Here is a 12707-nt window from a genome sequence, read left to right as displayed (position 1 = left end):
GATTGCCGCTACGGCCATCATTCGCCATATGACTTACTTGTAAAGCTCAGATTCCTTTTTCTATGTGCCGGATATTTGCTTTGATAGTATAAAACAAAAAGCTCAGAAGGCGCATATATCCTAAATATTCCATATCGTCTTGGATAGTATTTCAGTCACATTGGGGATGAAAAAAAAAATTTGCGTCCTATTTATACCTTTACTTTTTTTCATACACAGTAATATAACTTGTAATGACATCACTGACAACCAGATCGGTTCCACATGGCCAGCTTTTATATTCATCGATAGCTGAACAGGAGAGAGTACATACCGAATGTCTTCGGCGTGTACCATGTAAAAAAATACCAACAGCGCTAAACGAACCTAGAACATGTTTCATACTAGCTGGTCTATAGACTGCATTAGGTTTCATTTCTCGGGAGATCTGTGTACCATGACGTCATAATGCGGAAAATTGGCACAGGGGATGCGGAAACCGGGACGGTTGCGTCACGTGCTCTGTCTCTCGGTGCTCTCTTGTGCAACCTCACAGGGCCGCGCAGTGAGTAGCTTTGTAGGACACCACTAAGCATTTTATTGCAGGTAATTAATTTTTCATAAATTAACTTGCCAATGGCATTCTCCTTTTCGTAACACCTTTATTTTCAAGGCACACTAATTACCACAAGTCAGAGGGAAAAAATGGCAGTGAAAAGTTCGAGTTGGTGGTCTTTCATACTTTCTTCTTGCTCAATGTATATATAATACAAAAGAAAGAGACCGCACATGATGAAGATAATAATAATGCGCAAACATAAACTACCATCAATAATGTCATGACACACAGACGAACAAGGAACATATAAGGTTCAATAGGAAGATTAAATTCTGCAATGCTTATTTCATTCGTAACTAAAACAGCTTTTGTAAGCTAGAAAGTGATGAAATATCACGGCCTCTTATTTTGAATGCGTTATTTTCTACACAACCTACACTGACACGACTAAGGTTATTCACACATTTGTATCACTATCGCTTCCTCGTTGTGTTGTTAATGCTAATCAATAAAGGTTACCAATATCTGTTTCATTCTACAGTGCCCTGGAGCAGAGCTTGGCAAACTGAGGGGAGAGGAAACCAAGCTGGCTCCTCCTGCTGGCGTCGAAGTGCGTCTGTAAAGCGAGGCTGTTATGTTTCAACTAGTAGGGCTCGGTTGTGCGCCTCTTGATTTTTCCCTCTCGTTACATCGCCGACCCAGGAAGCTGTTTGGAAGCCACTGAACACCATTTGCCATAGCCGATGTTGAAGTGTTTCAGCGTCAGTTGAATGTATTTTGAGGTGGTGGCGTTGAAGCAGTGGAGGAGGCGTCCTGTCGTTTTCCTCGCATTCCTTCACGTGACATGAACGGCGATTGGAGTTTGCTTGACACGTGCCAATTTTGCAACGATGGTGGCGTGCCCATCTTTCTTTACTGAGCCTGATTTCAGTCCTGAAATGATGTATATCTGTCTCACACAATACGATGTGCAGCTGATGTTTTGATTTGCTTTGTGCACTTCGGAGCGAGCTATTTGAGGCACTTATTTGGCGCTAGTGTTCTACAAAGTAATGTCCATGGTTTTATTGTGGTAATTAGTAACATGCAATAAACGAACGTGCGTCCTCCAGCGTGTCTACCACCATGCGTTCGATTGCCGAGACCATTCTGGTAGTTTTGTGTTACTCTGTTCGTAAAATATCAACTGTAAGAGTTGTACTGTGCATTGTAATTGTCATGCCTGGCGAAATTAAGGAATAGTCCATGCGTGTTTCCACAGTGGAGCCCGAGGTAGCATTTAGAGCTGGAATCACTTTGCTACAGACATCGAATGTGAGAGACTGGAGGCGAAAACTCGAACGTATTTTAATTTGAACTTGAGGGAGTTTCGTTTATTGTTTAAGCATTGTATTTAGGTTTCTTTTTACACAGGCGAAAAGTCAAGTATAGAGCACCACGCACTCGTCGTAAACTACCAGGTATAGTTATATTGTCGCACTTATTACCTCGGTATATAACGCTACATCGTCAGTCAGAAGCCGTTTCGTTCTTGAACTAGCTATATCACAGTATGCATACTTCTGATCTCTAACGAGGCGTTGATATTACTGTGGTGGAACTTAAAGCGCACAATTAGCTTCCAAGACCGGAAATAGTAGTGATGTTAGGCATAGCCGTGTATCTCATTTGCCTAACACTATTACGATGACATATTGACACAATAGATGTTGATGGCATGTAAATGGGGGGGCGGAGAGCAATGAAGGACTAGGCGCAGTGACAATTTTTAGTAATTTAGCACAATTAAGTGAGTTTCGTTCACGCAGGAACCACTCACCTTGTGTTAGTAGCAGAATGTCGTAGCCACAGTGGCACAACTGGCGAACAGGTTCGTTGTCTACAGATTTGTGCTTATTGTTGCCTGTAAGTAAAAATTGCAATAAATGATCGTGTTATTGCAAAAAGATGGTCTGTGGTCTTTTATTCAATAAAGTGCATGCTGTGTATACAAGGAAGGCAGAAATTTAACACTCCCAGGGTTAGTTTAGTAGCAAAGCATAAATACCCCAGAAAATGGATGAAAAACGGCGCCGCGGTAGCTGAACTGGTAAGAGTAGCGCTTTCATGTCCAATAATTTATCAGTTTCTTAATGTAATTAGTAAGTACAAGTGATTTACCCTATGATGTTGTCCTTGGCACCTTCCTTTGTTGGCTTTTTATTATACGGTTAATAAAATATGGCCCCTCGGGTCCCTTTCTTCTCGATCATTACATTACGAGGGTCTCGAATCCGCCGACATTGATGCTTTTAGGTAGCTTGCGTGCGCTTGTAGGCCGGTTGCCACCACCCAAATAGATCATGTACTCATGTCTCCTCCGACAAAACGGACGTTGCACATCCGACGCCTAGGTTCGTGAGTGGTGGCGCTAGCTGACACTCCCAGGGTTAGTTCTTGCAGTAAACCGCAGAGTGAATGGCAAACCGGGCCCAGCGCAGAAGCTCAATTGGCAAGAGCATCGCACGCGTGATCCGAGCACGTCGGTTCGTATGTCACCTGCGGCCAGTTCTTCCTCATACACTCTCATTTCCATTAGTTTGTCATTTTTATAATTATTAAGTGTGTAGTTTCCTCTATGTTGCTTTATGATATCGTCAACGAAAATAGGGCCCCTCGGTTCCCTTTCTTCTAGTTCGTTACATATATATATATATATATACATATATATATATATATATATATATATATATATATATATATATATATATATATATATATATATATATATATATATATATATATATATATATATATATATATATATATATATATATATATATATATATATATATCTATATATATATAAATATATATATATATATATATATATATATATATATATATATATATATATATATATATATATATATATATATATATATATATATATATTTATTTATTTATTTATTTTAAGGGGTAGTTTTCGGCAAAGACCTCCCTTCCCCCCGTCCCTAAAAAAGTGTCTGCCTACGCCACTAGCTTCACCAGCTAGAGCCGCACTTGTCGTCGACTTCCCACTAATGTCAGCGTATCGTCGATATCGCACTCTCCCATCCCTCTTTCCAGCATATTTAATGAGCAGGACAAGATCGTCAAGGCATATCGGAAAATTGTCACTAAAAAATGTGCCACGGCGTTTCGCGCATTACCACTATGTTATTGGATACTCAGTCCAGTAAGATTGCCGTTGAACTAAAACAACGGGTACCTTATGTAGATTGCTTGCCAGTCCCTTTAAATCGTGGTTTTCAATTTTTTCGGGGGTCTGTTGAGGCGAACGAGTGACTTTGGTAATTCGTAAGAAAAAAAATTGGCTGAGGCTTAGCTTGGTTAAGCCTAGTAGGATGCGAAGCATATTGGTGGCTAAAGTTGGTAAGGCATGGCTGTTCTCGGTTATACTTGGTCTTTGTCGGCTAATCTCGGTAAGGCATGGCTGTTCTCGGTTATATTTGGTCTTTCTCGGCTAATCTCGATAAGGCATGGTTATTCTCGGTTATACAGTGAAAGCTCGTTAATTCGAACTTCAATAATTCGAAGTTATGGATAATTCGAACCGTACGATTTGGTCCGGCCAAGCTCCACAGAAGTCTATGTATAAAAAAGTCCGTTAATTCGAACGCGAGAAGGTTCCCTCACGGATAATTCGAACTACGCTCACCTGGCACACGGCCAGAGAAAAGCGCCTACTGCCTACACACAAGGCTGTATTGCCTCCGAAACGGAGAGAACGGCGAGAGAAGGCAAAATCGGAAAAAAATCTAACCGACGCGGGGTCAGCCAGAAGGCAGTGGCGGCTGCCGCCTCTCCGTTCTACATAACCTCCAAGACTTTTTGCCCATTGCGAAACTCGGAGGCTTTGCAAATCTTGTACAGCTGCTAATGTTGTGCGGAGATGGCACGGCAAGCGCCAAAACACAGGGAATCGAGTACGTCGTAGCTGCGCTTGCAATCAAGAACGAACGAATCAGGGCCTTCGCCACCTTCACGTGTTCAGCGTCTTTGTCTCGGCAGTCTTCATCGGTTGTGCACCTCTGTTTTCAGCTTAGGAGGTATCGGCCGTCGCGAATCATTGTGATAGTGTTAAGCCTCGGCTAACGTTCATTTCGGTGCACATCGGTGGCGTGGCACAGTCGGACCCAGAGGTTCGACTTGAAGATGGCGTGTGCCCGCGGCACACGCCATCACTTTCTGACTCGCCAAATTTCTGACATGCCCTACTGCTTCCAAATTGCAGTGTACTGTTGCTCTCCTTCACTTTCGTTAGTTCGAACTTTCGTTAATTCGAACTGAAGCGGCTTCCCCTTGCGGTTCGAATTAACGAGCTTTTACTGTACTTGGTCTTTCTCGGCTAATCTCGGTAAGTCATGGTTATGCTCGGGTATACTTGGTGTTCTCGACTAATCTCGGTAACGCATGGGTGTTCTCGGTTATACTTGGTCTCCGTTGATTAACACAGAACCAGTACATCACTGCAAATCATCATTTATTTTTTGCAAGCCAATAAACACACTATTGTGATCCGTAAAGCTATGACTCTTAGTTTGTACATCACTTATTCGGTATTGTCTCCCATTATTCCTACACAGAACCAAGTCCAAACTGCTGCCCCATTGGGTTGTAGACTTTGGTTGCAGCTCACACAATGTTTTGTCCCTCACTGGGTCATCATTAAAGTCTCCCGTGCAGACCAACATCCTTTTGTCAGTTCGTTGTGGCAGTCCGCCCGCCAAGATGTTGATCGCGTCTGCGTTGCTCGTCTGGGGCGCGATATATGCACCGGCCACAACCAGTCCCGTACCAACGAACAGCTCTGTCTCCAGGAGGCATCTCACCTCGTGAGTGCCTAGCAGAAGCAAGCGCAGCTGCTTATATACCGTCGCGACGCCGCGAGCGACGGCGCGAGTTGGAGCCCCGTTTCTCCTCTTTCGTGACGTCACGGTGTCCCGTGGCCAGCCTTGAAGGCGACGCCGCGAGCGATGGCGCGAGTTGGAACCCCGTTTCTCCTCTGCCGTGACGTCACGGTGTCACGTGGTATTGCATGTGGTCATAAAGGTCATTGAAGGTGATACCGCCGCGCCTCAGGAGCTGGGTTGAGCTCTAGTAAAATATATATATACTTCGCATAAAAACACCGTTTACAAGCGAGGGCCAAGCAATGAATGTGGTAGCCAAGATTACACGAAGTGCAATGCTCGTAGCTGTAGTGGCCACACTAATTAGAGTAAATGTAAGTAGCCTATGTAAAAACGAGCTGTTGCGTTAGGCAACCTTTTTTCGAATCCTTCCATCGGACAATCTCATTTTATTTATTTTTAAAATTTTATTTCAATAAGCACTAAAGACCCTCCGTTGGAAGGTATTACATAGGGGGGATATACAACATAGCTAAAGGTAACATGTAACAGGTGACGACCATATGAAAAAGAATATAAAAATGAAACCAAATGACTTTCTTGGCGAACGCCACTTTTCCGTATCCGTTATGTTTCAAATCGCTTATCTGATCCGATCCCGGAGGTAGTGAAAATGCGGGCTAATAAAATTAGCATAATATTCAGGTTTCAGCTATGTTATTGTTTCGCACTTCTAAAATTTAAATCTCAAAGGAATTGTGCACGGGCTGTCATTATTTTGTTTCATGGCATTTGTTTGCGGGCTGCCATTCTCCAATTTCTGAGGAATAACATTGTTAAGAATGTAATCCCTGGTTTGAGCATCTCGCTGCGAGGGACTGAGCGTGCCTGATGGTGTTCTACTAAGGAAGGCATCACGCTTCCCAAGCGCCGGGTAACAACAGCTGTGAAGGTTTTGTAGTCACTGATCAAAAGCGTGATTGTCTTCCAGAATGATGATGGATGGTGGTTAGGTATCAGCACAGTGCGACCGTAGCGAAAACTACATGGGAATTAAAAGTCCTCAAAGCAGCGACTGATAACAGATACGAAAGTGGCACCAATATCTTCATAGAACGTTAGATAAAACTCAACGTGTAACCAGTCTGGCTCTAGGGCCGAGCCAAGCTTGCTGGAAGATAATGCTTCCTTCGCTTAATCAGCTCACGGTCATGCACATAGACGGTCCGCTACCTCAGGTGGAAGATGAGGCAGCCCACTAAGCATTGTACGAAATCCTCGCGAGCCAAAATATATTTGCATAGTCGTACGGGCCATGTTTTCAATATGCCTTACAATGAGCGATTAATCCCGCGAGGGAGGCGACGTAACAGGAATCGCTCTTTGGGCCGCCGAACCGAATGCATTCGCTTCTTCAAAAAGCGAGTTCCTTGCAAACCACAGAACTACAGGGTGTGCACACGGACTACGTCTGCGTCGCCGAGCTGCAGCTGACAAAGAGGACGCTGCGATGAGGCGTTGGAAACGGCTCCATAGCTCACGCTGCCATGACCGCATCCACGGAGTCAGTTGATTGACCTGAAGGGCAATCAACTGGAGCTTCGTGGCAGTATCCGCGTGGTCTTTTGACATACGTCGTCTGAGTGCACGTCCTTTAACTGAACAAGGCAGACGCCGTGCACTACGCCTTGAGCGCGTCCCATGACTTTGGGGCAGATCTAGAAACAGAGGCGTGCCAGACTCTTGACAAACAAGAGCGTGAGCACGCGTGTTGTAGAACGCGGATGTCTAGACACCAAGGTTTTGCTGATAAGAAAGTTGGGAAGCGAATTTCAAGCATAACTGGCCTGTGATTGGAAATATAAACAGGAGATGAAGGTAAAATTATCACATCAGATCGGGTGACATATTGAGCTGAATTGCTCAGCACATACGTACGGTCTAACCATCTTGACGAAGCACTGCGTCGCCACGTCCGGGCAAATCAAGATCCACTAAAAAGACTATGTGAATCCACCAACGAAAATTTCTGGACAAGGAGACGCAACTCCCGTGCGTTCCAATCAGGGCGACCCTGGCGCAGGCCTTGCACATCTGCTCGCGTATCTTAGACGCAGTTAAAATTTCCAACAAGCACCACGTGATGACCACCCTGGACATATACGTCCAGGTCACGAATAAAATCATTGGACTTAATGGCCTGCGCGGGTCCATATATGCACAAAATCCGTAACCTAGATGAACATAGTCCACAATCAAATGCCGATATCCACCCTTTCCGATCATAAAATACATGCCAATATCGCAAACGAGTTCAGTAGAAAATAATAATACCACCTCCACTAGAGCCTGATGCCCCTAAGGAGAAAAAAACAGTCGAAACTATGTAGTCGCAATGCATTTGAAATATTAACAGGGCAGATTCAATGGGTACAGTTAAGCATAGAGCTCTTTGGTATCAGCAACATTTATCGCACAAGCGTTCTTTGAATTCTTTCTTTTTGTTGAAATTATGCGTCTAAACTGACAAATATTTTTGGAGTTAAGAAAGGAGAAGGCAATTTTTAGGCAGAAAACGTAGCACCTTATTTCAAACTCGCGAATTTACAGAATTGAATTGGTTCAAAACACAGTTGTCACCGCTGCAGGTGCAACAGTGTTCTACATTGGGGTCTTTGACCTCAAATTTTGCCTCGCACTTTGTGAAGGGACTGAGAGCCGGCCAGAATGTGCTGTGAGATGTTGATGGAAATGAAATGACCCTGAGCCATAGAGATGGAATCCAGCACACTGATCGCGATTTAAGTAGGAATATAAATTTTATAATTTTGCGCTAGCAGCATTCCTTGGGATAGTTACTCGGGCGAGTTTCCTACGCTAAGGTGCTAAGCGTGCGGCACTCGCATCGTACCTGATTTAGCTTATAGCCGCTCGACTTCCCTCTCATCGACGGTCCACCATTATTCCAAGAAAGTATGCCTTCCAACCGCTGGGAATCAACCATCCTGGACGACGTCAGGCTCTTTCCACGTAAGTATGAGGCTCTGGACAGGAGCTGGGCCGGTTTAAAGTAACGTGGGGCATGCCGGACCAACCGACTGAGCCATCTTCCCGGCCAACATTCAAGGGACACGAACTCAAATCCCCGACTTTCTTCCTTTTTTTCCTTTTTTTATCTCTTTTGTTCTAATTTATCATTATAACAGGGAATAACATATCTTCGCCACGACCGTCCACACGGGGACTCTCTTAAACATTTTTTTTTTCTTGAAACACTTGTAATTTTGTTTCCTCTATTATTTATGACCACTAACGTGCAGGTCATAAACTACGCGGGAATGGCTCAGAGCGTGTGTACGCATTACAGAAGCACGGCAGAGCAGAAAGCTTCGGGAGAAATAGACTCGTTTGGAATTTTCCATCCCACCGCATATGCACAACCCCTTCTGAAGCTCCCTCGTCGTCACTACATTAGCGTAGTGACAGCTGTAATTATCTGTTGCCATAGGCTAAAGTATTGCAGAAACTGCAGAGCTTGCCTTTCTGTTAACGTGCAAGACCAGAGGAAACGAAAAGAATTAAAAAGGGTTAAACGAGGGGCTCGATTTTTATTGTTCATATCATGAGAAGCCAACAAACAAAGATACCAATGAAACCTTATGGAAAATTACTTGTACTTACGAATTCAATCAAAGAAGTGATAAATTAATGACAATGAAAGTGGTAGAAAAAAAATTGCCGCAGGTGGGGAACGATCCCATGTATTTGCATTATGCGTGCGATGCTCGAAGACGTGGGTTCGTTCCCCACCTGCGGCAAGTTGCTTTTTCATCCATTTTCATGCGCATTATTTTATCATTTCTTTGATTCAATTAGTAAGTGCGAGTAATTTCCGCTATGTTTTCCTTGGTGTCGTTGTTGGCATCTCATGAGAAGACCACAGGGAAAGCAGATAGAATGGCAGACAGGAGGGGGGGGGGGGAGAGGGCAGAGAATCGGTAGAACCGACACAGTCGCGAAAGAAGTGAATAACAGCCTTGCAAATCATCGCTCGCTGTTCCAAAACCAGAGGGGGGAGGGAGACAGATAGGGAGAGGGTGATGCGAGAAGGCAAGGAAACGCTACTACTATAGACACGAATGTGTTTGCAAGCAAACGGTATAAATTTAAGTTCAAGCTAGGGCAGGGTAGGTTTCTGCTATCTCTGAAAAATAAACACGGTATAAATGCCAGGTTTTTCAGGCGGACAACTTACGCAGACCGTGCAAAAGCAGAGCCGCAATAAAGCGCACCGTACGGTCTAGGCGACACTACTGAACCGGTCGCAGGTAAAATCAACACTTCTGTGCCGACCGCGGTAGCTATGCGGCTATGCCATTGCTAGAGGTCGACGGTTTGATCCTGGTCGTGCCAGCCGCGCTTTCGACGAGGGCGAATTAAAAAAAATCACGTGCACTCAGAATAAGGAACACGTTCAATAACATCACGGTGTTAAAATTGATCGGGAGTTCTCAACTAGAGCGTGCCTAATAACCCGATTGCGGTTTGGCACGTGCAGTTCCATGTTACAAATAAAGTTCTATATTTGTGACACGATTTGATGTGCCATTTGAGGAAACGACAAGGCTCGACCCCCTCAGAGGTTATTAAGTATGGCGCGCCACAACGCCTCAAACAAACACCTTTTCCGGTGTATTCGATTTGCTACGCAAACAAACAACGGTGTTGTACCTAAGGTAAGTCTTGACATCCATTCACGACTCCCGTACTGAACGAAACGTTGAATAAATTAAACATCTCCATCACCATCGCCACAAATTACGGCCAATCAAAGCAAACAGCACAGCAAGCTTCGCTTACATCTATTCCCACAGTGCGTGGGGTCCGCATATCTTATTTTTTCTTCTTATGTCTCTTGATCTACAGTCGAGAGCGTCCCCACGTGACCTCACCTTAATAACCTGACCTAACCTGCCGATGATGACAAGGCCGCCTTTCTCGAAGGTAGACCCTCCTATCGAAACGTCATCCAGCCTTTCTGGGGTGCTTCATCCCTGTTTGCAAATTTTATACCAAAGCGTGCTACTCGATCTGTCACCCCCTCGATTTCGAAGCAGTGAGCAGCATTCTTGAACCGTTCCGCAAACGGGTGAAAGTATTGGAAATTTATTATAACTTAAGTTCTATAATATTCTTTCCTTTTTTTATGTTTACTTTCGCTCCTAACGCCGTCTTTTTCAGCCTGAGTTTGTTACAGGTGTAACCATGAAGTGCGCTCTGCGAGCTTCGCATCGCCAGCGCTACGCAAGTGGGCCTCGGGCTCGGCGTTCTTCATGGTGTCTGACTGGCTAAGCCTACGCTGAGGCGTCTTCCAGTTGGCGTCAGTCGCGTCTTCCACAGCCGTGTCAGACTTCTTCAGCCGTGTCAGACTCAACGCTAAGGCAGCGACTACACCGAGGCCACAAATGGAACACGTGGTAGACTTATTTGGGTGATGTTCGCGCTCGAACTTTCTACTCACTTTCGTCACTTGTAGCCGGTATTACGTTGTCTCAGTGACGTTGGTCCCCATATAAACTCTAAAGAGAAAGGTCACTTCGGTGCACACAAGCTCACTATTCACGGACATGTCGTGCCGAAGGACGGGGTTCATCCCTGATGCCGCCAAGCTACGTGCTGTTAAAGAATTCCCAAAACCCACGTCTAAACGAGACTTTCCCCATTTCATTACCCTCTGGTGATACTTCCGCCACCACATTCGATATTTCGCATCGATTGTGCCACCATTGAGAGAGCTTCTTTGGGGAGTCCTCAATTTTTCCGCGTCGTCCCTGCCTTGCGATGGTGCCTTTGCGACGCTATGTCGCCTGCTCACAACACCACGGATAATGCACCATTTCGATCCAGCTGTCCCATGGAAATCCACACGGATGCTAGCGGTGTTGGTCAAGGCGGCCGCATTTCGATGGGGGCGAAATGCGAAAACACCCGTGTGCTTAGATTTAGGTGCACGTTAAAGAACCCCAGGTGGTCAAAATTTCCGGAGTCCTCCACTAGGGCGTGCCTCATAATCAGAAAGTGGCTTTGGCACGTTAAACCCCAAATATTATTATGGCGCTGCGCCAGCCCAGCGAAAGCCCGACTAAAAAGAACATGTTGCTTACGCGAGCCGCACCCTCACGAAAGCTGAAGTCCATTATTCAGTCACGCAAAAAGAATGTCTAGCGATTACCCGGGCGATAACAAAATCTCGTCCATAGCTGTGCGGCCGGTCCTTCGTTGTCGTTTCCGATCACCACGAGCTTTGCTGGTTGTCGTCCCTCAAAGATCCGTATGGTCGCCTATAGCGGGGTGAACACTGACGCTCCAAGAGTACGACATCCGCTTCGTCTACCGCTCAGACAAGAAGGACGCCGTTGCCGATGATCTTTCGCACTCGCCTATCAACGCCAATATCATCAGTGTCTACGTCCTAGACGAACCACGTGATCCATTAGCGTTCGTCAAGATGACTTTGTAGCAGCACAAGGACTCCTGTGTTTCGTGTTAGATAGATTACCCCTCTGTTACGCCTGCACGCCCGCCATTCCGAGCGCTACGCCGAGAACCGTCGCATTTCGCCGTGCGCGACGAAATGGTTTAATACCACGGCATCTCCGCACTGATGTATGCGCCGCTATTCGACGCCGGTCGTTTGTGCGCACACGCTGGTATCTTCAAGACGTACGCCAGACTACGTCATAGGTTTTATTGGCGCGGTATGTATACACAATTGTGCAAAAGTACATTCGTTCTTCCACAGAATGTCAACGCCACAAGCCTTATCCTTCTCGCTTCTCTGGACCAATGCAATCTTTAACAGTGCCTTTCGCGACCCTCTGACCGGGTTGGGATAGAGATATACGGCCCTCTTACATACACCGCTGCTGGCATTCGCTGAGTCATCGTGCCTATAGACCACCTCACGAGGTATGCAGCAACGGTCGCTTTGCCAGCCACGACACCTCGTGACGTAGCCTCCATCGTGCTTCAACGGTTTGTTCTGCGTCTCCGACGCTCCACGCTAGCTCCCGAGCGACCGAGGCCGCCTCTGTCTCGCCGATCTCATTCCAGAACTTTCCATTGAATGCCGCATTATTCATCGCTGTGCCACCGCATATCGCCTGCAAACAAACGGCTTGACAAAGCGCTTTAACCGAACTCTTGGCGACATGCTTTCGATGTATGTCGCCTCCAACCACACCGACTGGGACTTCGTCCGTCACCGAGTAACG

The sequence above is a fragment of the Dermacentor albipictus genome, unplaced genomic scaffold, assembly GCF_038994185.2.
Source record: "Dermacentor albipictus isolate Rhodes 1998 colony unplaced genomic scaffold, USDA_Dalb.pri_finalv2 scaffold_39, whole genome shotgun sequence".
Classification (NCBI taxonomy): domain Eukaryota; kingdom Metazoa; phylum Arthropoda; class Arachnida; order Ixodida; family Ixodidae; genus Dermacentor; species Dermacentor albipictus.
Note: the sequence above shows the minus strand (reverse complement) of the source record.